Source organism: Urocitellus parryii, chromosome 10 (genome assembly GCF_045843805.1).
Source record: "Urocitellus parryii isolate mUroPar1 chromosome 10, mUroPar1.hap1, whole genome shotgun sequence".
NCBI lineage: Eukaryota > Metazoa > Chordata > Mammalia > Rodentia > Sciuridae > Urocitellus > Urocitellus parryii.
This window is the reverse complement of record NC_135540.1, coordinates 64,640,222-64,667,695: the sequence shown is the minus strand read 5'-3', so window position 1 is coordinate 64,667,695 and position 27,474 is coordinate 64,640,222. Positions and strand designations below refer to the sequence as shown.

At 39.0% G+C, this 27,474-nt stretch overlaps 1 pseudogene; it reads left to right on the top strand.

The window, feature by feature from the left end:
* Positions 1-13,131: 13,131 nt before the first annotated feature.
* Positions 13,132-17,300, top strand: LOC113176818 (serine/threonine-protein phosphatase 2A catalytic subunit beta isoform pseudogene; annotated as a pseudogene).
* Positions 17,301-27,474: the final 10,174 nt, after the last annotated feature.

The following is a 27,474-nucleotide window of genomic DNA, read 5'->3' as shown; positions in this document are numbered from 1 at the left end:
ATTTATTTTTTTGTTTTTGTATTGAGACCAGGGTCACTCAACCACTGAGCTACCTCAAAACACCCTTTATATATTTTATTTAGAAACAGAGTCTTGCTAAGATGCTTAGTGGCTCATTGAGTTTCTTTGTGACTTCATAATTTGCTGAGGCTGGATTTGAAATTGTGATCCTCCTTTTTCAGGCTCCCAAGCTGCTGAGAATACAGACATGTACCACCATGTCAAGCCTACTCATTATCCTGAATATAAGTCAGTTATTTTACCATGTTCTGTGAATAATACAACAAGAAAAATGTGTGTGCAGTGTTTTCTATACTATAGTGACTCCAATTTCTTTAGATAAATACCCAGAATTAATAATACTGGATCATATATAGCATTTTTAAAATTTTTTTGAAGAATCTTAAAAACAGTTTCAAAACCATTTTTTATCAAATTGGTATTTTCAAAAACATTTGAAAGAGTTTCATTATATCTATGCTCATATGCTCTGAATATCTATTATCTTTTAGAATTTTTTACTTCTAAGTATACTTTTTTATTTATTTATTTATAGTTGTAAATGAAAACAATATCTTTATTTTATTTATTTATTTTTATGTGGTGCTGGGAATAAAATCCAGTGCCTCACATGTGCTTGGTGAGCATTCTACCACTGAGCCACAACACTAGACCCTAACTTTTAGATATTTATCATAGTATTTCTGACAGCACTGTACAGGCTGCAGGAAATTTACTATCTGACTGGTGAATAAAATTTATTCATAAATCCATATGTTTATAAACATTTCCATCATAGAAAAAAGAAAAGTCTATATAAATCAAACATATCAAGACCAGTCTTAGCAACTTAGCCAAAACCTGTCTCAAAATAAAAAAAAATATGAGAGATGGAGATCAGTGGTAAAACACCCCCTGGGGATGGGGGGAGGAAACAAGTGAGGAAGGGAGAGAGAGAGAGGAAGACAAGCAGGCTAGCTCCAGAAGAAGCAAGGTCCCCATACATCACAGTTCCTTTGGTGATGGAAAACCATATGTGCTGAGGTCATTCTGAAGATCCTCCCACCTGTAAATTACATCAAAGTCTGTGATGATACTGGCCTGCTACAAACACCTGCTCTAATAGGACTTGTGGGGGTGGTCAAAAAAACTTGAGGTTATGGGGGACAAGCTACACTGGTTCCCAGCTGACACACTCCCCATTTTGCTGGCCAGTTAAGAATTAGGGGTGCTGCCAGGTAAAGGATTTATCCCTGGAGACACAAGTGACTTCCTGATGTCCAAAGCTTCTGTCAGCTCCTGTTGACATCCAGTCCCACAGTTACAACTCTTCCCTCCCCTGGCTTAGGATGCCATTTCACACCCACCATTCCTTGCATTGAGGAGTGAGGCCTGCATCTTAGAGATCACACGTATCCCTAAGAACAGAGTTCTGTGCTCTGCACAGCAGAGCAGCTTTGGACTCCTGAGAATGAGAAAGAGGCCTAGAACTGGATCCCTAGAATGGTGGGATCCAAAGAAAAGAAGTACAGACAGATTGCAGAAGCCCACCCGCTCCTCACTAGCTGAGTATGGGACTGGGCAATTCATGCCACATGTTCCTGACTGGATAGAGCTTCTGACCATGCTCCCTGAGTTTGAACACAATAAGACTTCTTTCTTAGTGACACTAGATTACATAAATTATAAAGATCAACATGACAGAATATTGGCAACAACTTCTTTCTTTTGAGGTCTGGAAATTAAACCCATGAACCTCAGGCTACAGCTATTTTAAGACATATTTTCCTCACAGCCTAGTTAGAAAGAGATTGCATTCAACCTTGTATATAAGGTCACATCAATTATTCATTAATGAAAATAATATAAAAATTACTATAAATTTTGGAATGTACCTAAAGATATTTCATCATTAAGCTATGATGCCATCAATTTGGTTTCATGTTACTATTCATTATTTATTTATTTGAGAAGTTCTTAATTATACATGACATAAAATCCATTTTGATAAAATTATACAAACAGAAATTTCTAATTATAATTCATAATTATTCTAATTAGGAATCCCACTTTTTGAGAGTGCATGATGGGGGAATTTTCTTATGTATTTTTATATTCATACAATCTAACTTATGTAAGATTCATGTTACTGTCTTTTCTATTCCTATCTTTGCTCCCATCCTTTAACATTTCTTTGGATAATATACTAAACTTCTCTTTTTTTTCTTTCACTCATTATTTTGGTTTAGCCTCCACATATTAGCAAAGATATGCCACCTTCAGTTTTTTGGGATTGGCTTGTTTTACTTAGCATGATAGCCTCCATATCCACCCAATTACTGGCAAATGACATAGTCATTCTTCTTTATGGCTGAGTAATATTCCAGTGTGTGTGTGTGTGTGTGTGTGTGTGTGTGTGTGTGTGTGTGTGAATTTATTTATTTATTCATTTTTTGATGGGCATCTAGGTTGGTTCCATAGCTTAGCTATTGAATTGTGCTGTTATAAACATTGATGTGTCACTATAGGATGCTAATATTAAGTATTTTGGATATATTCTGGGGAGTGAAACTATTGGTTAAAAATGTGGATTTATTCCTAGTTTTTCTGAGGGAATCTCCATAATGTATTCCAGAGATATTACACAAATTTGCAGTTCCACCAACAATGTATGAGTGTTTTTTCTTCCCATACATCTTCACCAAAATTTGCTATTATTTGTATTCTTGATAATTGCCATTATGATTGGAGTGAGATAAAATCTTAGTGTGGTTTTAATTTGCATTTCTCTAATTGCTAGAGATGTTGCCTTTTGGTGTTTTTGACTTTTGCTTCTCCGCAACAGCATCCATGGTACTTTGGGGACCAGTTTTGCTTCATTTATAAAGTGAGAACAATATTTCTCTTGAACAATTGGCTGGAAGGCTTAAGGCACATGACTATGAGTCCAGGATGCCCAGTACACAGTTGTCCTGCCCATGATAATGAGAATAATTGATATGAGGTGAGAATAGGAAAGGGAGCCAGGGAATAGAAATGAAACATTTTGGGGCCAAAAGCCACCCCTTCCTCCATGAAATGTAGGTAAATGGGAACCAGACCCGATCCTCAGATCTTGCTGAGAGGGATGGGCCATTTTCCTAAAGGCCAGTTTTCTAGCTAAGCCAAGCTGACACTGTTACCAATGTTCTCATGATCTTCCCAGCTATGGTTAGTCATGTGTCTCTGGGAGTCACAACTTGGCATCAGTACCCTCTGGAATATTGAGATTAAATTAATGTAGCCATCCTTTCTGGGAACATTGGTCAAGGTGCTGTGCTTATTCTTGGCACAGACTCTTGGTCATGGCAGATAAGGCTCACAGTCCCCTAGGATTTTTCTGGCTAGTGCAGGTAGAAGCCCCAACAAGTAAGGGGACCAGGGCTTTAGTTCCATATTAGTGTTAACAATCATCATGCCAAAATATGGCTTTAAGCAGTGCTGATGAATGAACTCCCTTGTGGGATCCTGCTGAAGAAGATAAGCAGAAGGAAGAGAGTCAGAGAAAGGAACAAAGAGAATTGTGGCCATAGCTGGCAACATGGTCTGATGACCTTGAGTTTCTTTACAATACTAGAGGAGGAGCAAGAAGTAAAGAGTTCACTTTTGAATATTCACCCTGAATTGTAAACCCCTGTGGTCAGTGTAAGGGTTCAACATCCAAGCAAAATTGGCACATTCAGTCTCATTTGAATGTCCATTCCAAGCCCTAAACTTAGAAAAATATTCCTCAAGACCACATTCACTCTGCAAAATCTAATGCCATTCTTCTTGATGTGGCACCTCCCATGAATTAGGAAAGGCTAGGCACACTTGGATGAGCTTCCTAGCCTAAATTCCCAGGGACAGCTGTGTAGGGTATGCAGGCCAGAGTTTGGTATCCCAGGCAGCTCTGAAGCTCTGAGTGGGGACAGGGACTGTATTTGGGTCAATTTTTTAAATATATATATTTTTACATACTTCCCCAAAATTTCACTAGCCATTATACTTGTATATGGGTTGAAACATTTTGCTCAAGAAATTCAGCATCAGATAGCACAGTAGTAATCTCAGCATACATGCAATTAACTCTTTTATTTTACATTTTAGCATTATCTAAATTGAACATCTGCATTTGTATACCATAATTTTTAAGTGTGCCTAAGAGCTTGTAGAACAGCTATACCATGGTTGACCAAGCCACATTGTTCCTCTTGAATATTTGGGGTCCTCTTAGTTTTTAGCTATTCAAAAAATAATGTGCAAATTATAAAGTTCTTACCCAAAATACTGAAATCAAAGAGTGAGAGTAGAGGAAGTATTTTTGTTAAGGAAAGATTTCTGTTCTCACTTATTCCTTTCCCATAAAACCACCCTTTTTTTTGGAATTATGAGTTTTTGGCAGAAGCTCTGTCTTTAAATTGGACCCCTGACCCTTAGCCTCTTTGTGTCTCTCACCCTTACTCAGCTCCCTTTCTATTGTAGTTGTACTGAATCTAGGCAGGTGGGATGCAGCACCTCCCCATAGTGACCCCTACCTGCATTGAGAGGGAAACCAGACATGGCCAGATTGAATCCGAATTGTGAAATAGGACTGAGCATCAGGGAGCTGAGTGACAAAATGTGATAGACAAGGGCTCAGGCCACTGCCTGAATCCTTGAAGACACAATGACTTCATATTGCTTTCTGAGAAAGAGAAAAATGTATTCTATGTGCAGCCTCCCATTTAAGCAGTCACATGAAGCCTTCCAGATACACAGGGTGAAAAGTCTTGGAGACTTCAGGGTGATGGAAGGGTGGGTTGGTGCTCTCTAGAACTTTGTAGTTGATGCAAAGTTTTTATTTATATTTCTATAGAATTTTGAGAATCTAGTAGGCCATGTGGTTCATTTCCCAGGTGAGAGAATGTAATTGTGACTTTATGGCTTTACCAAGAGTCTAGATTATTTTAAACTGAAGATTTTGCACCATCTGTCTTTGAATCTAGGAGATCAGTGTCATTTGAGGTGGAAATAGTCTCAGCCTGAATAAAATAAAAACTAGTGCCAAGGATCAGGGAATATTGATCAAATACTGCTCTGCCACAGCTGTTTGTGTCAACTGATTAGACCAAGGCCCTTAGATCTGGTTTATTTTTCTGTACAGTGAGTGGCATTTGCTGTCTCCTCTCAAAGGCTCTTATTGCTTTTTGTGGCTCCTCTTTCTTCCCATGGAGATTGATCGAAAGGAGACATCTGAATAGCAGCTGAACAAAAGAATAGTGGGCAAAGATATGCTCATCATAGTACTGTCTAGCTTCCTGGGGACAATGAGCAAACCTGGTTTCTTCTTTTCAGGGCACTTATCCAGCAATAATCACAGAAGAGGTAAATTGGGGGTTATGACATGACTCAATGATCAGGCAAAAAGATTCTGGAAGGAACCAAGTCCCCTGAATAAGATTATACATCTACAAAGGTATGTGTTCAGAAACAAGGGATGCAGTAGCCAGAACTAGGAGCCTGATGATGAATTGTGAGGACTTGGTCATATTTGGGGTGGTCAAAACATCCTGGCATCCTAGTTGAGAGGAGCCATTACTTCCCTGACCTTGCTCTCAGAGTGCAAGGAAGATTGCAAGAATGAAAAATTGCATCATGTGGCAGAAAACAGCAGTGGTCATTTGTGTTCTGGTGTGACCAGTTCTAATTTTCCAAACTCAGTCTGAAGGCCTTACCTCAGATGTGGGATAATTTTGAGTGGTGCACAGATGGCCAGTATTTGATTGAGTTCTTCCATGGGATTTTGAAACTAATTTTTATTTGAGGCAAGTGTTACTCAATTTGATTTACAATTTGTAACAAACAGTTGAGATTTTCAGAATGTTTTTATAAGTATAACAGTGAAAATTACTTAAGAAAAATATGTGAACAAAAAGTAGTTTAAGTGCCAGAATGGCAAAGGTAACATGGAAATAAATATGTGTGGAAACCACTAGAAAATATCAGTAGGCAGGATTTCTCCTAAACTCAGCAACAAACTGACCAGCACAGGGCCTCCATGAGGTGCTGTCAGAAAGTCTTTAACCTTCCTGCTTTTCCTCTTCCTCCTCTGGGTCTATGATAATCTTCTTAGACCTAAGGGAGACTAACAATGAGCTGGCAGGCCAACACTGATTCAAAACACACCTTTGGAAGCTGAATTTTTCTTCATATTTAAATTCTACCACTTTCAAGGCCCATGGCCTCAGACAGAATATTTAAATCTTCTGAGCCCTACTCTCCTCTTCTATGACGTGGGGATGTCCTGGTCCCTGGGTGCTTGGGCAGTGCCATGAGATCATATAGACAGAATTTTCAGTTCTCCAGTGTAGACAGCGATTACTCTATTAATCAAAGAAGAATCTGCCCAAAGTGTATTATCTGTCTCCAGTTTTTGTTTTCCAAAAATAACTCACCCCCTCCCCCAGGATCCACCTACTGCATGGCACCTCATGTGGTGTAAATGGGAAGGTGACCAGTCCTGAGAAGTCAGAGCATGAAAGTGCCCTGAAAAAGAGACACTTAGCTAAGCTGGCTTGAGCTGGACCAGACAGTTCCAGAAGCCCACAAATGACGGTTGGAAGTGAGTGTGAAAAGCTTACTGCCATCTTGTGGCTACAGTGGAGGCCAGAAAATGGAATGAGAAGTGAGAAATAATAAGACAGTGATCCACAAAACTAGCTGTGCCTCAGTCTGAACACCCACAGGATGCTTACTTTTAAAAGAAAACAACATAGGGGCAAGGTGAAGTGGCACATGCCTGTAATCCCAGCAGCTCAGAAGGCTCAGGCAGGAAGACCCCAAGATCAAAGCCAGCCTCAGAAACTTAGTGAGGTTCTAAGCAAATAAGCAGGACTCTTGTCTCTAAATAAAATGCAAAATAAAGATGGGAGGGCTGGGGATGTGGCTCAAGCAGTAGTGCGCTAGCCTGGCATGCGTGCGGCCTGGGTTCCAGCATCAGCACCACATACAAAAAAACCCAAAGATATTGTGTCTGCTGAAAACTAAAAATAAACATTAAAAAATTCTCTCTCTCTCTTTAAAAAATAAAAATAAAAAAATAAAGATGGGGATGTGACTCAGTGGTGGAATGCCTCTGAGTTCAATCTCCAGTACCAAAACAAACAAACAAACAAACAAACAAAAACAAAGAAAAACCTCACCACCACTAGGTAACCTCTTAGTTTGAATTGGTTTTCTGTCACTTGGAAACAAGAGTACTACTCTAACTTATTGTTTTTCTCATTTTTAAATCTATTATAGTAGTGGAGGGACAAGAGCATAATGACAAGCAACAACAGAAGGTTAAATATTTTCAAGAAGTCAAATAATCCAATTAATAAATGGGAAAATGAACTAAACAGAGACTTCTCAAAAAATCCAAATGGCCAATGAATACCTAAAAAAATATTCAACAACATTACTAATTAAGAAAATTCAATTCAAAACTACACTGAAATTTCACCTCACACAAGTCAGATTGTCAATCATCAAGAATACAAATAGTAATAAATGCTGGAGAGGATGTGGAGAAAAAGGAACACTTTTACACTGTTAGTGGGACTGTGAATTAGTACATCTGCTATGGAAATCAGTATGAAGCCTCCTCAAAACACCAAGCATGGAACAACCACATGACCCAGCTAGAACTCCTCAATATATGTCCTGAAGAATTGAAATCATCATATTACAGGAATATATACCTACCCACGTTCATGGCAGCACAATTCACAATCATTAAACTATGAAACCAATGGATGAATAAATAAAGAAAATATGGTAGAGATAAACAATGGAGTTTTATTCAGCCATAAAGAAAATTACACTAATCTCCCTGAGTTTCAAAATCTGGTGTGTGGAAAGAGTAATTTGCAAGAAAATGGATGGAACTGGAGACCATCCTGTTAAGGGAAACAAGTCAAAATTAGGTTAATCATTGTATTTCATATATGGAGCTAGAGAGAAAAACAAAGCTGAGGGTGGTTCTCCTAAAGAATCAAAGGGAGATAGCAAAGAAATGGCACAAAGGAGTGGGAGGAAGGGACAGAGGAGAAAATGCTGGAGAGTGATATTGGTCAAGTTATATTGCTATATTGTGTATAGTGTGCACATGTACAAATATGTAAAAACAAATCTCAGCAATATGTACAACTCTAATGTACCAATATAAAATGTGGGGAAGATTAAGTTCATAGAAGCCCTGGGGATGACTTAATTCTGGCTATGAGTTGGAGCCCAAATTTGAGAGTCCTAAAGAGTTGCTTCTGTCTTCATGGGTTCATTGCTATGAAAATAAGGTTAAAAGTGACATTTTGCTCCTGAGCTGTTGTGAAGATGAATATATTCCAAAGCAGATTTTATGCATTTATTTTTCTTATAAATTCAAAATAATAGATTTCCATGGAACACAGGCACAGTGCTTGCTTTTTTTTCTGTATTATATACACATGTTTTTCAGTGGGCATATATTTTTAACCAATAATTTGTTTCTAGTTTCAGGAAAATCACTTTACTAGATTTATGATTCATATTAAGAACCACATCAACTGAGGAATATTTCTTGAGTGAGTAGAATGGGTATAACCAGGTAGTGTATTCCAGTTGATGGGATGTCAGAGCAGGGATTACTTCTGATTGGCCAAATGCACTTGTGGTTTGATTAGGTTTAACAGGATGGAAGGGAAGAGATAAGAGCACTTCTCATTTCTCCTTGGTTGAACTAGCAGTGGTCTTGTGGGGCCAAGCATCCGCTAGAGCTCCCTGTGCTGGAGGTTTCAGGCTCAAAATAATTCTTTTATAAAATCCTGGTGGTTGTCCATCACAGAGGCTTCCCATTTCTGTTGGTAAATTTCTAGCATGCACCTCACATACAAATCTTTGTGTAAAAGTGATGAAAATTTGCATCAATCTTGTGGAGACATCTAAATTAAACCTGGCCTCACAGACTGTAGATTATGCCCATCCTTTTTAACCATTTGGATTCTGTAGTGTGGATCAAGGGCCTTTGCTGCTCAGGAACTAGGTCTGACTTTATCTCCTGGTGGACTTACCTGCTAGAGTGTGAGGAGAAAGACAGTAATAAGTGTTTAGATCTATCTTATGTTTTAGCCTTGTGGATTTTCCTGAAAGAACTGGAGACAAAGGCCCTGAAAATCTTGACAGTGTAGCTGGAGCAAGCTCAATATTGATCATGAGAACATTTAAAATGTTTAGTGATAAAGGGCTGGTACCTTAAAGGAAATTCAGATAGCAATAAGACCCCAACTTCAAACCCCAATGTTTTGTAATCAAGACAAAAAGATTTCAGACATATCACTCAGAGTAATAGGTATGAGTTTATTGAAGGCATAGACAAGGAAAGGGGATTCTCTCAAGAGAGATAATGGGTCCTCTCAGAGAAAAGAGAGTGTGCATTTTCTGCACTTTACTTTTATTGGGGATCCCAAATTTTCAGAGAGTCCCAACCAGTCCTACCACTTGAATTAACTGACAGCTGGATGACATCAGAGTGTCAGATCCCCACTGCCATGGTAAGTCTAGGTAACCTTGGTCCATGATGACTGGTTCATATTGGATTCTTAACCATAAATTCGTACAGATTTTATAGTTAGGAGACATTATACTAATCTCTCTGGTGTGTGGAAAGAGTCACAAAATCCCTTTCTGTAGGGTAACTTTTGTTCCTCTTAATGATATTATTTCAGGCCTGCTTTTCTCCTGCAAAAGCAGACAGTTTGCTGGATAATATGACATGCCCTTTCCACTTAAGACAGGCAAGGCTGCAGGTAAATCATTTCTTGTAAAATAAAGACACCCAATGGGCCCATACCATAGAATTATTCCCTGAACCTCATGCTCCCACCAATCACATCTCTCCTCCATTATTTAGGAAGATTCAGTCCAGCCTAGGTCATACTATGGTTGAGCCTAGGATTCAAAGAATGGGCCCCAGACTAACTCCAATTTCACCAAAGAATTCAATAGAAATGTGGATTCTCAGGTCACAAAAAAGACCTAAAGTATTAGACTCAGAGTGGCTCAAAAAACCTTAACATTTATGATCCATTCAGGTGGATGCTTGGGGCTGATTATCTATGGTCTGAGGAGAACATGCTGCAGAGTAATTTTGGCCAAATTATATTGCTATATTTTGTATAGTGTGCATATATACAAATATGTAACAACTCTCCTCCAAAAATAAGAACTGTTTCAATGCTTAAAAAAATAAAATAATATTTTTATGTTGACATCACTGACATCTGTGGCAGGCAGGTATTCAAACTTAGCCAGTTCCAGCCCTGAAATTCAAAGGCCTGGGCACCAGGATTTCTTAGTACTTAGTACTTAGTACTTAGAGTCCAGGGAATCTCGTTGCAATGTCCCCTTTAAGACCCTCAAAAACAGCATCCACACCTACTAGTCAAAACTCTGTAAGCATTTTGAAACTTACTTCTCTTTCAGAGATGGAAGCAAAACCCAATCTGTGGTTTAAGAAGTTCTAAAGGCCATGTCACTGTGCTATGACCACAATTGGGAGGACCACAGTTTTCTTATATGAAGATCCTGGGTCATGGTTTCCAGATCACCGCAGTTGCCAGTTAAGACCACTAGAGGGCAAGCATGCGTTTTTCTGCTGCCTCCAAGGGTGTGTCCCAGCCAGTCACTGGCTTCTCTGGGTTGCTCCTATCAGAGTCTTTGATCTGTTCCTGTTCTGAGGCTAATTTTACTGCAGTTCCCAGGAACTGATATGAAGCCAGGGGCTTTGACTAGAGAGAGCAATGGCTGTAGTAGAGCAGCAGGAAAATCCTTTGGGATGTTACAGGTCCTTCTCTTCCTGAAGGACAGCCTAATCATTTCCCCATAGCATGAAGTCCAGGAGGTAGCAGAGCTGTAGTCACAGGCCCTAATAATACCAATTGGGAGGAGAAGAGCTCATAAAGTGGTGACAGTCTATTTTCTTCCTGTAAAAAGTTTACTCTGATTGTTAGGACACCCAGAATATATGGCTTGCCTTTTTTGTAAAAGCTTTAAATAATTCACTGGGAAAGTAATTGAGTAGGTGAAAAGAGAACCAACATTTGAATTTTGGGTTTAAGTCTAGCTGTACTCCTCCCTACTGTGGGCTTTTATCTGTGTCTGGGTCTCTTCTGTGACCCACGTTGAAAGAAGAGAGTGTATGCCACAGTAAAGGTGCTTGCACACTTCCTACTTCCCAAGTGCAGTAGCCTTTCTTCACTCCCACCTCTGAAAGCCTTTTTTGTTCTCCACCATTAAGATGGGGAGGGACTAACAGAAAAAAGAGGGCTGGGTGCACACCCTGGACCAAGACCCAGGGGTGTAGGCTATAGATGTAGTTGCTCTGGCCCTTTTGAGAAGCTTTACAAGTTTGGCATTGTTCTAAAACTGTCTTGAGTTTGTTTTAATCAGATACGGGAGACTCACAGAAACAGACATACCATTGCAGACAGCTACAGTTTTCTATAAACAGTACTGCAGAGCCATGTGGGAAGCACCAGGTTTGGTCATAAATAGAGTGTGTAGAAGGTGAAGGAAAATATGGGAAAGAGGCTTCACTGTATTTTTGCAGGCAGAAAAGATCAGGCAGCATAACCAGGTTTACTTAGAATTAGTATGTTTCAATCATTTCAGTGGGTTCTAGCAGGTTGGGGCTGTAATGCCAGATTTCGGGGAACCCCAAAAGACCACCAGGAGCTGAATCTGATGCAATCACACAAGAGTATTTATTGCAAGCTCAAGCTGGGACTCACAACCATTTCCAACACAGTGGTCCCGAGGAGAGGAGTGAGTCTGGGTCCTTTGTTCAGTGAGATTTTATAGGTTTTGGGGGATACTCTATGCATCACAACATCACACAGAAAATCATTCCACACCACAGGAAAATCAAACAACAACTCTTAACATTGATTAGCACATTCATTGGTGGGAACAAGTTGGGTAGGGGTGATTGGTTAGTAAAAGAGGGGGATTCATTTGAACTGATTGATTTAATTCATGAGGGGTGTTGTGCTAAACTACATGGTTTCCTAACATGTTATGGTTTTCCTAACATGTTCAATGACTGAAACTACTGGAGGGTCATCTGGCATCCCAAATATTTTTCCTGTCTCATGCCGATTGGTGGTTGCTAGGGGTCCTCACCTAGCGTAACTGAGACAGAGACACCTGGCTTAGAATGGAGCCTAGAAAACTGGGACAGCACCTGGGGAAATTAAAATGTTAATGTGCCCAAGGCCTGGAACCCATCCTAAGGAATTGTTAATGAAGTAGCTCCCAACAAACAAGGAGGTGTTAATCAAACCACCCCAGACCCTTTCTGCCCAGATTACTCTTTCAGTCACCCTATCTTCCACCTTTTAGTCTTCCCATCTGCATTATATCACTGCAGGATAAAGGGAAAAAGGACAGGAATGTGGGAAGATTGAAAGAAGACCTTAGCTATATAAAAGAGAAGACCTCCCCCTTCCATGGATTCCACCTCTTGGGTCCCCTTCTTCCTCAGAAGAGAAGTCTTTTCTGCTGTCCTTTAATAAAGCTTCTACTTTCCACTTTAAACTTGCCTCGCCATGCTTCTATGGTGTTCTATTTCAGCATTCAGGGAAGCAATGACTCATCTCCAGTAAACAGCGGTAATAATTAGAGTAGGCAAAGAGTGGCCTGGAAAGGTGGGAGCCTAATAGGGAGGGGATAGGTAGTGTAGGAACTGGATTGGTTAATTTGCATATGGTAAACAAGTTGGGTAGATGGCTGATTCCAGGAATTAGCTATACCCAAGAGGGCATGCCCTGGGTACAGTGGTACATTTCTGTTATTCAAGTGTGTAAGGGAACTGTCTGCTGCACTTCTCAGCATCAAGGCCAGCCTGTGCAAATTATTGAGATCCTGTCTCACAATAAAATATAAAAATGGCTAGGGATATTTCTCAGATGTAGATCAGCTATACTATGCTTCTGAGTTCAATCTCCAGTACCTCTCCCTGCCCCCAGCACACACATATGCACCCTCACAGACACACACAGAGAAACACACACACACACACACACACACACACACACACACACAACCTAGGTAGTCATGCCCTTCAGGGTAAGCAAACCTCATTGTCAAAGAAACATGAGTCCCAACAGTAAAAGCCCTGGCTAACACAAGAAATTTGCTTCCCCCAAAAGGAAGAAAGTGACTCTGCAGGTGCTCTTGGCAGCCTGTTTTCTACTCTCTTAGGCCAGGACATGTGTTTATAGTTTTCAAGGACACATGCTTCATGGACAACAAGCAGAATTATGAGTGACTGCTGAGCAGAAGGACTTCTTGTTTTAATAGAGTATCTTCCAGTGCAACATAAGGCTTGGCAGCTGAGCAGAGAATGTAGATACCTATCAATAGTCTCTCCTCTGTGCTTTGATCCTCAATCTGTCACCAGGAGATGCCTGCCGGGAGTGACCTTAGAATATTTGTGATGAGGAAAGACTTCTCAGGTTAAGAGAAAAAGGCAGTAGTCTAGTTTTACATGACACTGCATCTCACAGGAGCTTTTATTCTCTCTGATGGCACCTTGGAAGGGAAAGTGAAGCATGGCAGAGACCACTCTGGAATGTGCAGCATCAGACTGTCTCAGACAACAACCTCTGGCATGGGGCAATAGATATGATGGCTCTGCATGAAATTTGTGTGTGTGTGTGTGTGTGTGTGTGTGTGTGTGTATGCAGGTGAAGTGTTCAATGAATCTCTGTGCATGCTTGGGATACAGGAGAGGGAAAGATTACTTCCTAAATAGAATTTTGGCTTAGGAGGACTCTCACCTGATGTTCAAAGAGGATCATCTGGCTGGACATCATCAACTGAACTTAGACTAGAAAACCTTGGGTACGATGGTAGAACTCTGACAGAGTGACTGTAGCACCACCATCAGACCCAAATTAGTAAATCTTCTGTCTGCAGGCTTTGTGTTGCTTCTGAGAATATTCTGGATGTCTTCCCTCTCCCCTTCTTTTGTTTTTTCCTCTACTCATAAACAGTAGGAGACCCCTAGTAAGAAGATAATCCCTGTTCTTAAAGCACTGGGAATAAAATAAGGAATTAGAAAAGGCCCAGTGCTTTCCTGTGCAGTATGTATGATCTAGCCCAGGGTTTCTGAGCCTTAGCATGGTTATAGAGGCCAGAGGCTGTTTTTGATTAGGGGTATGTCCATGATGTTGTGTAACAATTCTGTTCCCTACATACTAGAAGTCTTACAACCACCCCCTGCAATTTTGACAATCAAAAATGCCTCTAGACAGGCCCACTGTCCCCTAGATGTGACTATTTCCATGGCTGAGAAATGCTGAGCAGTGCAGTAGACAGCTAAGGCAACATCTTCAGTGGAGTTTGCATGGATGTCTCTGTGCCTACTTGGGGTCTGCTCAGGATCTACTACTGCTCAAATAGTCTGGGTTAGTGGGACTTGCAAGGAGTATTAGTACACATCTGTTGTGAGACAGTAATGTACTAGAGGCTACCAAATGAAACCCCTGTAAAGGCACCATCTTAATATAGTGGGATTATCCTGGATACATTACAGTGACAGTAAAATCAGTGGAGGTATCTGCTTTATAGCACTATGGTGAGCACTCATTAACTATAGCTACTATCATTTTCAAAACATGTTTAAATGATGCAATTTTTCAGAGTTACAAACAGAAAAAATTGGGTCTGAATGTCACAAAGATTGAGTATTTTTATTTTCTTCTTTTGGTACTGGGGATTAAGCCAAGGGCACTCTACCACTGAGCCACATCTTCCACTGAGTCACGATCCTCCTAACTTGCTTATATCCCTGCTAAGTTACTGAGGCTGGTTTTGAACCTGTGATCTTGCTTCCTCAGCCTCCCCAGCTGCTGGGATACCATCTATGTGCCACCATGCCCAGCTGAAGACTAAGTCTTGCAGAACCTGTTTCTGGGAGAACCAGAAGTACTGAAGTGGAAGAGGTGTTCTCATACTTTATTAGCTGTAAAAACCATCATTCTATGAGAAGAAGAACCTTGAAGAATGAGCTGAGGAAATGTCCAGTAAAATATATAACTTCCTGAGTTTTCACAGTGTGGCTGGGGGATGGCTTGTCTCTTCTTTGATGACATACCTGCATTTTTATAAGAGTTGCTGGCAGGATGGACTCAATACTTTGTGGGCTTATAACAGACATCATTTTAATATCATTATTATTCTTGCTTTTTTCAAAGTAACAAATAAATATGTTACAAAATCAGTGACTTGAAATAGATTCAGGGCTGTAGTTTTCTTTTTAAGAGAAAGAGAGCAGCTCTGCTTCATCAAGTTCTGGCTCAGCATTCTCTAATACAGATTTTATATAAATGCAAATAGGGTTACATATTGGTACAAAGACATATAGTGCTTCAGCTGGATTGTCTATAGGTGATATAGTGTGTTCATGATGGGGGGTGAAAAGTGTGTGCTGCATTCTTGTTTCTGCAAACCCTCTGGAGGCCCAGGGGCTCAAGGTCATGAATGAATTCTAAGGAGTTCAAGGTCATGGATGGGCCTTCAGCTGTCTATTCAGTAAGAGCAGCCACAACCACCCACATGTGTGTGGATTTAACAACAGGATGTGCTGCACTTTTCTGTTAAACAACTTTGTTTCTCAAACACCTGGTTTCAAACTTGTGAAATCTGCATCTGATTTGAAAGCTAAGTTGTATTATGCAGGGCATTTTAAAACCCAAAATATAATGCCTGATGTGTGACAAAAAGATCTTTTGAATGCTTTTTGTCGACAACAAATCCTAAGGAAAAAAAAATTTTAACAAACTAGAGAGCAAAAGACATTGAGTGCTGTGTGACACATGTGTGTCATCCCAGCAGCTCCACAGGCCAAGGCAATAAGATTGTGAGTTCAAAGCTAGCCTCAGAAAAAGTGAGGCCCTAAGAAACTCAGTGATACCCTATCTCTACATAAAATACAAAATAGGGCTGGGGACATGGCTCAGTGGTCGAGTGCCCCTGAATTCAATCCCCAGCCCCCCATTTAAATAAATAAATAAATATTGAAAAAAGGACACTGCTCTCCATCTGAGGTTATGGGGAAAACTTTGTGATGAGGGCCACAACCAAGTTAAGATGGGGCCTGGCAGCATGCCAAGAGGAGTGGTTTACGAAGTAACGCCAGGAAGCCATTAAGATGATGAGGATTCCTTAATGGCTACCTGCTGTGTCAAGATGATGTCAATTAAGTTAAGCTGTGTGTAATTGGTTGGGTATATGTACCTCTGCAATCCGCAGAGAGGCAGCTCCTGCTACCCTGGGTGCCCGCTACTTTGAGTTCTCAGTTCCGGCTGAGTTCACTGGCAATAAAGTAGTTCCTGCTTCAACCTTCAAGTTGCTTGTCACTTGTCACCTCTGGGTTATTTTGCCTAGCCGGACTTGGGCAGCCTAGCCGGACTACGACACTTTGGATCCTACACTTTAGCCCTAAGACAGTTTCATTAAAGTGTTGGTTTGTTAGGAAAGTGGCCTGAAAGTCCAAAGATAGGAATAAAGGAATAAGCTTTTTGGGAAAAAAAAAAAAAAAACAGATGATTCAAATTCATTCAATACAGGTGGATTGGGGAAGGAGCAGAAATCCTTGAGAGGCTTGTAAAATAGAGGAGGGTTGACGCATACACTGTGCTTTCTGCCCATGGCTTTTATGATTAATGTCTATGAAAGTATGTAAATGCCAATGTTTGGGAATATTTTACAGATCTATTTGATTATGTTCCAAATACAGCTTTAGTAGATGGACAGTTATTCTGTCTCCGTGGTGACCTTTCTCCATTCACAGATACAATATATTATTTAAGAGCCCTGGATCATTTACAAAAAGTTCACCATGAGGGCTCGCAATGTGTGATCTGTTATGGTAAATCTGGATGATTGTGTGGCTGGGGTATTACAACACCAGGTGCTGGCTACATGTTTGGACAAGACATTTCTGAAACATTTAACCATGTCAATGGTCTCACTGAATTTGCATGCTCACCATCTTGTAATGAAAGTATATAATTTGTGCTACGATTGGAAAGTGGTTCCCATTTTCAGTGCACTAAATTACTGTTATGAATGTGGGAACCAGGCTACTATCATGGATCATGGTAGTGGGTGACACATTAATTTATTATTTTCTTAAGTTTGACACAGCACATCATGGCAAAGAACTGCATATTATCCAGTGTACCCCAGACTACTACTTTTTTGTAAATTGCTCCTGAGAAAACCTGCCTTTGTATGTGGAAGTAATATATCTGGCTTTAAATATATATATATATATATATTTGGATCCTACACTTTAGCCCTAAGACAGTTTCATTAACGGGTTGGTTTGTTAGGAATATATATATATATATATATATATATATATATATATATATATACACACACACACACACACACACACACACACATACAACACACACACTCACACAGTCTTAGCATTAAACAACATCATGGACCAAAATGTGCTATGCTAATGGTAAGGATTTAGTCCAATTGTAGATTAAAATTTAGAACACTATGTTCTAGATTGTTTGGCCTAACAGTATTCCTGATATATTTGTAGTAACCATTTACCTCTGCACTGCTCAAGGGAAATAAAAGGTAAGTAACTGCATCTTCTCTGCATTGACTTGGAAGTTTTAATTATAGTATTTAGCTGGCATAGGTTGATAAAAGTTGGAGTTTTGTTTTTATAAAATATTCACTAGCTGACTTCTATTTAGTTCATTACCTTTTATTTTATTGAATGCATTATTAACTTAACAATGAGTCTTTATGGGATTATGTAGTCATAAAATTATAAAGGTTTCTATTCATTTAAACTAAATTACTGTTTTATATTGGTATGCATAGTTTCATATATTTTGATATGCATAATTTCACATATTTGTAATGAGAGTGCTTGCATCTTATTTGGTGTTCTGAACAAATAAGCTTTCCATTTTAAAAAAAGGAAACATAAAGATGAATTTGAAGTTTTTTTTTTATTTCAGTTTACATACATACATACTTATTTATTCTATGTTATTGGTGCATTATAATTCTCATGATGGTGGGATTCATTGTTACACATTCATACATGCACATAAATATAATAATATAATTTTGTCAGTACTATTTCCCAGTATTTTTCCTTTCCTATCCCTTCTCCCTTCCTCTGATTTAATTTATACTTTTTAAGTATGTATTTAGAATATGAAGGTTTTGAGGTTTACAAAGTGAAATAATACAAAGAACAGCTGGGCCTAGTGACTCCTGATCACAATCCCAGGGTTTTGGGAGGCTGAAACAGAAGGATCACAAGTTCAAACTAGCCTTATAAGTTAATTCAACCCTAAGCAACTCAGTAGGACACTGTCACACTAAAATAAAAGTTAAAAAGAGCTGGGATGTAACTCAGGGTAAAGCACCCCTGAGTTCAATTCCAGATACATAAAAAGACAAGGATAAAAGAATTATAGAGATGTGTGGATTGCCTCATGAAAATGATTATAGTTGGCTCTCAGTTCTTCATCCAACCCAAGATGGGAAATACTCAGAACATAATTGAATCTGTATTGAATTATATTCAGAATTTTTTTTAGGTTTCTTCCTTAAACACTGATTTAGAACAACTATTTAAATAGCATTTACTTTGTATTAGGTGTCCTAAGTCATCTAGAGATTGTTTAAATTACATGGGAGGCTGTGTGTAGAATCTTTGCAAATACAATGTCATTTTATAAAAGAGTCAGATTTTTGTTTTCTGAGGGGGTGGAGTTACCCTGGAAGCAATCCCTACATATACCAAAAAAATGCATTTAAATGAATTTGAACTCTCCCTTGGACTACTGGTGACATTTTCAGAGGTGATGGCTCATGCCAGGCCCTTCTTTCCCAGTACTTCCCTTCTCTATTTTTCCACTTGTTAAAGATGCATCATAAGCGGAAGAACACTCTCTGGTACTGACTCAATTTCTATTTTTTCAGGAAGTCAAGGGACATAAATAAACCTCTTGTATGTTTTCAGAGGAAACACCTGACACACATAATCACCAATCATCTTGCTAAAATTAGAATTCTGATTCAGTATGTCTGCAGTTGTCCTGTGATCCTTCATTTTTACCAACTCCTGGAAATCTTGTACCTTTTGGCCTTCAGGCCAAAACATAAGCAATGAAGCACTCACTTAATAACAATTTCAGGGCTGGGGATGTGGCTCAAGCAGTAGTGCGCTCACCTGGCATGTGTGCGGCCCAGGTTCAATCCTCAGCACCACATACACACAAAGATGTTGTGTCTGCCAAAAACTAAAAATAAATATTAAAATTCTCTAAATTCTCTCTCTCTCTCTCTCTCTCTCTCTCTCTCTCTCTCTCTCTCTCTCTCTCTCTCTTTAAAAAAATAACAATTTTAGCAAATCATATTTTATGTGTATATTTCCAATCAGAGTGAAGGCACTAAGGAAAAAAGAATTTATTTATTACATGTTGTTTCTCCTCAAGTATCCTACAGAGAATACTGCCTTTCCCATGAAAATGCTAAAGAAAGAAGTTGAAGAAAAGATCAAAATATCTTACAGAAATATATTCTATATTTGATGAGGCAAATATGGCACCCTACTGGACCTCAAGTATAAAGATATTTTCGAGAGTTAGAGTAGCTAAGAAGATAAATTAGTGTCCCCAGGTGAGTGGGAAGTGTTGGCCACAGTGTAATCTGAGGCCTGATGTTGAGGCTGTGATACAACAGAGATGACAGGAACTCACAGGCATATTTCCTAGTTCTTAAACCTGCTAGGGCTCAGCCACCATCAAAACTAAATAAGGTAAATGTGGGTATGTTAATCACTTTCCATTGCTATGAGAAAATGCCTGCGATAATGAGCTTAAAATGAAGGGCACATTTTGTCTCACCACTTCAGAGATTTCAGGGTATGGTTTTTTGGCCCCATTGCTTCTGAGCCAGTAGTGTGTGGCAAAGGAGCTGCTTACCTAATTGCAGCCATAAAGCAAAACTGAGAGTCAGAAAGGGGATTAAGACCACTGTCCCTCACAAAGACACACCTCAATGACCCAACTTTCTCTAACTATACCCCATGTCCTAAAGGTTCTGCCACGTTACAGGGATGCCACAGGTTGGGACCAGGTTCTTAGCACCTGTGGCCTGGTGGAACATTTATCCAAACCAAAGCAGAGAGGTGTGATGGGGCAGGACCCATAGCCTGTCTGCTCTCCTTCCTTCCTCTAGAACAGAAGTTGGCAAATGGCCACTAAGGGCCCCAAAGCTCATGATTTAGGTTCTGAGGGTCATAAGATCTGTACCACCACTTCAGAACTTGGTGTTTGTGAAACAGCATCTATATAAAAGAAGTGAATAGACATGGCTGCTGTCAACAAGACTTCAAGCACAAAACTAAACGGTGCACCAGTTTTGTCCATGGTTTGTTTCTGCTCTCAAACTTTCTGTGAGGGGGCAGCAGACAGGGAAAATATTTCTAGAAATATTTCTGAAGAGGGAACAATTCTCTTAATCTCTTGTTCCATACTTCATAGTATATCATTGTCTTATTTGTCAGGATAGAACATTGAGAATCTATGTCTTCAGCCAAGCTGCCATTGTAGCCCAACTGCTAGAAATGTAGGTGGGATTTGAATCCACATCTTCAGATGCAGAATCCGGCAGCATCCTTTTTCAGAATGCAGTTCCTTGCTCTTGTCTTGCAGTTGGGCTATTAGAACACAGCACTCTCTTCTGTGCCAAGCTGAGCTCACTTTGACCAGCTCTACCGGACTTGCATCTAGTCCCAGCCAATACATGCTGAAGAGAGAAGCTGCCTCTTACCCAGTGCATCTGCTCACAGAGAGACCAAGTGTATATGACAGTGCAGAAACTGAGCAGAATTTCCTACAACAGGCCTTGTGCACAAACCAACAACAAACCAATAGGGAAAAAATAAATCTAATAAAAAGCTAAAAAAATAACTGTTAAAAAGTTGCAGCAAAGCATTAATATAAAAAGCCTGCTCTATATGCCACATTTTTTATGCATTCATCCACTGAAGGATATCTAGGTTGGCTCCACAGTTTAGCTATTCTGAATTGTGCTGGTATAAACATTGATGTGGCTGTGTCCCTGTATATGCTATTTTTAAGTCCTTTGGGTATAGTCCAAAAAGAGGAATAGCTGGGTCAAATGGTGGTTTCATTCCCAGTTTTCCAAGAAATCTCCAAACTGTTGTCATATTGGCCGCACCAATTTGCACTTCCACCAGCAATGTATGAGTGCACCTTTTTCCCCCCACATCCTCACCAACACTTATTGTTGTTTCTCTTCATAGTAGCTGCCATTCTGACTGGAGTAAGATGATATCTTAGAGTAGTTTTGATTTGCATTTCTCTGATTGATAGAGATGATGAGCATTTTTTCATATATTTGTTGATTGATTGTATATCCTCTTCTGATAAGTGTCTGTTCAGGTCCTTGGCCCATTTGTTGATTGGGTTATTTTTTGTTTGTTTGTTTGTTTTGGTGCTTGGCTTTTTCAGTTCTTTATATTGAAAGGGTAAAGTTTCTAAGCTGCAAAGCCTGAGTTAAAATGTAAAAGACTAGGTATTGTTAAGTTTCTCTGCTACACCCAGAACCTGAAATTCCTGAGATAGTTAAGACAAAGCCCTACTGGCCATTTAGCCTAGGGCCCTGTGCAGTTTGTCACAGGGCCAAAACCAATCAGTTTGAATGTGTACCCCGCTTAGGAGTGACCAATCACCCCTGCCCGACCTGTCTATGGGGAAGACAGATTCCTGGGGCTTCATCCCCAATGTCTCCACAGGATTTTCTCCCTCTAAAGACTTTAAACACCAGGACTAGTCTTAATTGTGTGGCACTTGAGAAACTGATGTGACTCCATTTTTGAGAAACCAGCTTCTACCTCAAGTCCTGTCTAGAGGGAGCAGGCATGACCCTTGTCTTTGGAAAAACCTAGAGAGCACTCCTAGGTACATAGCCACCCTGCTGAGTTGTTTGTCTGTAAATAACAGAAGGGATATGAACCACCAGGTGTCTCTGACTCAGTTATACTAGGTGAGGACTCATTGCAACCCCCTAGCAACCACCAATCAGCAAGAGACAGGAAAAATATCTGAAATGCCAGGTGACCCTCCCAGTAGTTTTGGTGATTGATGACATGATTAGGCAACCCTGCAGTTTAGCATATACACTTTGTAACCCCTCATGGCCTAAGCCAAACAGTTCAAATGTACCCACCATTTGAACTAACCAATCACCCTTACCCAAATTTTTCACACCAGTGAATGTGCTAATCAATGTTAAGAGTTGTTGTTTGATTTTCCCACAGTGTGAAACGATTTGCTGTATGATGTTGTGATGCATAGAGTATCTCCCCCAAAACCTTTAAATCTTCACTGAACTAAGGGTTAGGACTCACTCCTCGGGACTACTGCATTGGAAATGGCTGTGAGTCCAGGCTGGAGCTGGCAATAAAGACTCTTGTATGATTGCATTGAATTCAGCCCCTGGAGGTCTATTGGGGTCCCACAAATCTGGCATTACATGCTGAGAAATTGTAAAGACTGAGTGAGTCAGGAGAGGAAGAAAGAGCAGGAGACTGGACATGAAGTAGCTCAGAAGGATAGCAGTGTCAGCCTTGGTGAGGAGACGGAAACATCAAATCAATATTTTTCAGAAGATATTAAAATTTATTGTATTTTGAAAAACTTAGATCACTACCAACTAGGTATAACTAGGTAATTGTGGATGGCTTAGAGATGTAAAATTGCATGTACTTAAAGTGTCTTTTTAAAAAAGGACCATCTCAGAAGTTTTATAATGTACAAATATTTTAACAGGACAGAAATTATTAACCATAATTGTGGATACATCCTAAATTATTCATTAAAACTAGGAGCATCTTAGTTGAAATTCATACCAACATTTTAGGTGAAAGCCTATGACCAACAAAGGGACAACTACAAATTTACCCAGTGAAAACACGTGCAAGTATCACCAAAACACCTGAAGAAACTACACATGGTGCTCACCATGAGACTTTCAAGTAAAAAGATGGTCACATATTGTATTAATTGTTTCTATTGAAATAACCATAGGCCTGGGGTTGGAGCTTGCTAAAGAAATTTGCTGAGTTCACAGTTCTGGAGATTAAGGACATGGTACCAGCATTTTCTCAGCAGTAGTGAGTGCTGCATATCAGAAGACATGAAATGGTGGAAGCACATATATAAGAGACCACAGGTCAAGACAGGGAGCAAGAGATAGCAGAGATATCTGAGCTCACCCTAAGAAAATCATTCTTTTCAGAATTAATATCTTCCACAAAATCACTATTAATCACTTCCAAAGATGAATATCTCTCAAAAGGGGAATGCTTGAGGAGGGAGATGGTGGGGAAAATCAAACAGAATCTCTGACCCTACACATTACAAATAAAAAGCAGTTGAAAGAAGAGAGTTGGTGACAGAAAATTATTCTAAAAATAAATACTGCAAGACTAGAGGTACTTGCAGTTTGGTCACAAGAACAAAAGATAAGGACATAGATTCTCATTACTGTACCTTGAGCAGGGTGGGGCAGAGAAAGAACCAGAGAGACAAAAGAAAAGAAAAAAAAAACATAAGCTCACTTTCTTAACAATAGCTGGGAAGAAAATCAAACCAAGTTGAAACACAACAGGAACAGGAAAGCCAGTCAAAGAAATGGAGCAATTTAAGCCAAGTTCTGCACTGAAATCTAGGCAAAACATAGCTGCCATTTTGTTGAATCCACACCAACCCAGCATCCCTAGAACATTAATCCATACAGCTTCTCCCCACCTTCAGTGGGGAGCAAGTAAAAGCAGAGAAAACCCCTCTGCAGTGAGATGCTTCAATAACCCACTTAGAAGGAACTAGCAAAGGGACTGCTGCTAAAGTTACTGAAACAGCCTTGGACAAGGGGATTGGAGTGGAACATACCAGAGAGCTCATCACTCCTAGGGAATGCCACTCCTCCGAGAGCACTCAACACAAATTCTAAAGGAGGCTCAGAAAACAATGGGCAGCTCATATCTCACTCCAATCCTGGAGTCAGATAAAACCTGTGAGCTACACCAACCAGGACAAGCTTCTGTGCCATAGAAGGGCAACAGAGAACCTGCACCTCAAGGCCCAAGGTAGCACAAGGGAGGTTACTGATGGCACTGTCCCAAGGGGATCTCAACAGAGAAGAGAAGACAACTGATATTCATGATGGTGGGCAATGAGAGCTCAGACACAGGTATACCAACCACACCTTTATCTCAGGGAGTGGAGAAACCCAGCACACAATTTACAATCATAGGCAACAAGAAGTTAGATGCATGTGGGCCCACAGATCCTTTCCCAGTCACAGAGATGGCACCTAGGTATCTATTTCCAAAAAGAGACTGCAGAATGGGGAAGACCCTTGTGAAATGCTCCTCATATAGGGCATTAATATCCAGTATAAAAACTCAAAAAACATCAGCAAAATGAATAACTGAATTAGTAAATGTGCAAAAGAACTACACAGACACTTTTCAAAAGAAGATATAACCAACAAAGAAATGAAAAAAGAAATATTCAATATCTCCAGCAAGAAGGAAAATACAAATTAAAAACTACACTAACATTTCATTTCACTTCAGTCAGAATGGCTATTTTCAAGAATACAAACAATAATAAATGCTGGTGAGGCTGTGGAGGAAAGCATACATTAATACATTGTTGTTGATACCATGAATTACTACAGCCATTCTGGAAAGAAGTATGGAGATTCCTCAAAACACTAGAACTGGAACCACCTTATGAATCAGCTATCCCACTCATTGGTATTTACTCAAAAGATCTAAAATCAGCATACTATAGAGATATTGCTACATCAATGTTTAAAACCACACAATTTGCAGTATCCAGTGTATGGAACTAGCCCAGTTTCTTGCCAAAAGATAAATAGATTTTTAAAATGTGGTTAATATACATAATGAATTTTTCTCGGTGATAAAGAAGAATGAAATTATGGCCTTTGCTTATAAATGGATGCAAGTGCAGAACATCATGGCAAGTGAAATAAGCCTGAATCAGAAAGTCAAATATTTATTGCTTTCTCTCATATGTGGAAGTTAAACCAAAATGCAGGAAATAAGAGGGGAAGAAAGCCTCACAAAAACACAAAAGAGATATGTAGAGGATGGGGATTGAGGGTGATGAAGGAGAGCTGGTAAAAGAAAGGAAGGTTAGAATGGAATTGACCAAACTATTCAATGTACATGTATGAATATAGCATTGAATTTCATCTTCATGAGTATCTATAAAGCACTGATTTTGAAATACTTTAAATAAAGAAAAGGAAGACTATTAGAGTAGATGAAAAGGAACAGGGGGAGACATTAGTGGAGGAAAAGAAAAATACTGGTGATTGAACAAGAGCAAATCATGTTATTGATAATTATATATATGTTGATTAACTACAATATAATTATGTTAATTATGTATAATTATGTTAATTAACTACAATATTATGTATAACTATAATGTATAAAGATAAAACATTTTTTTTAAAGAATGCTTAATTAGGGGCTGGGAATATAGCTAAGTTGGTAGAGTGCTTCCCTTGAATGCACAAGGTCCTGAGTTCAATCATAGGCACACACACACAAAAAAAGCTTAAATATTTGATATTCCTACAGTTAACACCACTGGTAATTTGGAAAAATGCTAATTTAAAAGAACATGGAATTTTTAATACAAATATAAAACTGTTGATGCTGAACTCTCATTTGTTATAAAGTTTGAGAGAGGTAAAAGTGATCTATGCTGTTAGCTTTTACATACTTGTCAATCTTGAGGATTTTAAAAAAATTCTTTTAATTTATTTATTCTAATCACATATACATGACCACAGAATGTTTTTTTGATTCATACTACACAAGTGAAGTACAATTTTTCACTTCTCTGATTATACACACCATAGATCAAACTATTTGTGCAATCATACCCGTACCTAGGATAATAATATTCATCTCATTCCACCATTTTTCCCATCTCCATGCCCCCTCTTTTCCCCTCCCTCCCCTTTTCCCAAATGAAAAGTCTTCCACTCATTTCATGCTGCCCCCCATTATGAACTAGCATCCAGTTATCAGAGAAAACATTTGTGGTTTTAGTTTTGGGGATTGGCATGTTTACAGCAGCACAATTCACAATAGTCCTGGGGCTGTTTTGAGAGAGACAATAAAGCATTTTAGGCTAAAGATATTGTTTTCCTATGCAGGAATTGCATGCAGTGGTGGGTGCCTGGTTTGTAAAATTTCACTGAGGATTGCATGCTAACTTGTAAATAAAACCCCTTAAAATACATATCAGTTATTAAAAATTAGTTACAGCAAAATATTACTATCCCGTTTTATATAATGTCAAGGTGGAAAGTGAAGGCTTTAAATGAGTGCTTGTTCTGATCATTTTTTTAAAAAGATAAAATGTATCATCTTGGAAATAACAACAGAAATCAACTGTAGAAAATTAAATGGTACAGGAGTCATAATGAAAATATTTGTTTAACAATGTTTTCCATTACATCCAATATCATATGCAAGATGTAAGACAACACTCATTTGCCAAAGGCAAAATATTTTTGAAATTACAAACACTGATATTTTCTTCAAGAGACATAACTAACACAGAATCATAAAAGTAGATACATAAGAAATACATTCCACATAATTTAACAACGTAATCAATAAGATTAGAAAGACAATACAACAGAAAGCAGACTTTATGGTAAATCATTTGCCATTGTTGAAATTTGTGTTTAAATCTACAATTTCTATTTGTTTTATACAATCTTTGAGAATTATTGTTTGATGCATAGTAAAAGTAATTCAAGTGATATATATGTACAAACATAATCATGTATATTTCTATATCTATCCACATGCAAATTTAAAATATAAAGGTAGATTTTGGATTTCAATTTTTAAATGAATGTTGACATTTTATTTTCTTTTTGTGTGTGTGTGACACACACACACACACACAAACACAAACACACACAAATCTTTTTGCAAGCTGGGAAACCAGCAAAAGGGACCCAGGAAAAGTCAAGTCTTGAGAACTTCAGCAGAATGTTGTTCTACTACTAAGTGAAGTCTTGAGAATTTCAGCAGAATGTTGTTCTAGTACTAAGTGATACCAATAGGGTTTTAAAGTTTAAACAGTAATCACTTATCCTTACTTCTCCTTAGAGAATAGCCAGTGGCCTAGTCCTTAGAAGGATGTCATGCAGAACCTCATGATCTACAAAGGACAAAGTGTCTCAAATCATATGCAGGCTGCTTTTTTCCCTCAGATTTTTAATGCTGTGATCAAGACACACAATAAC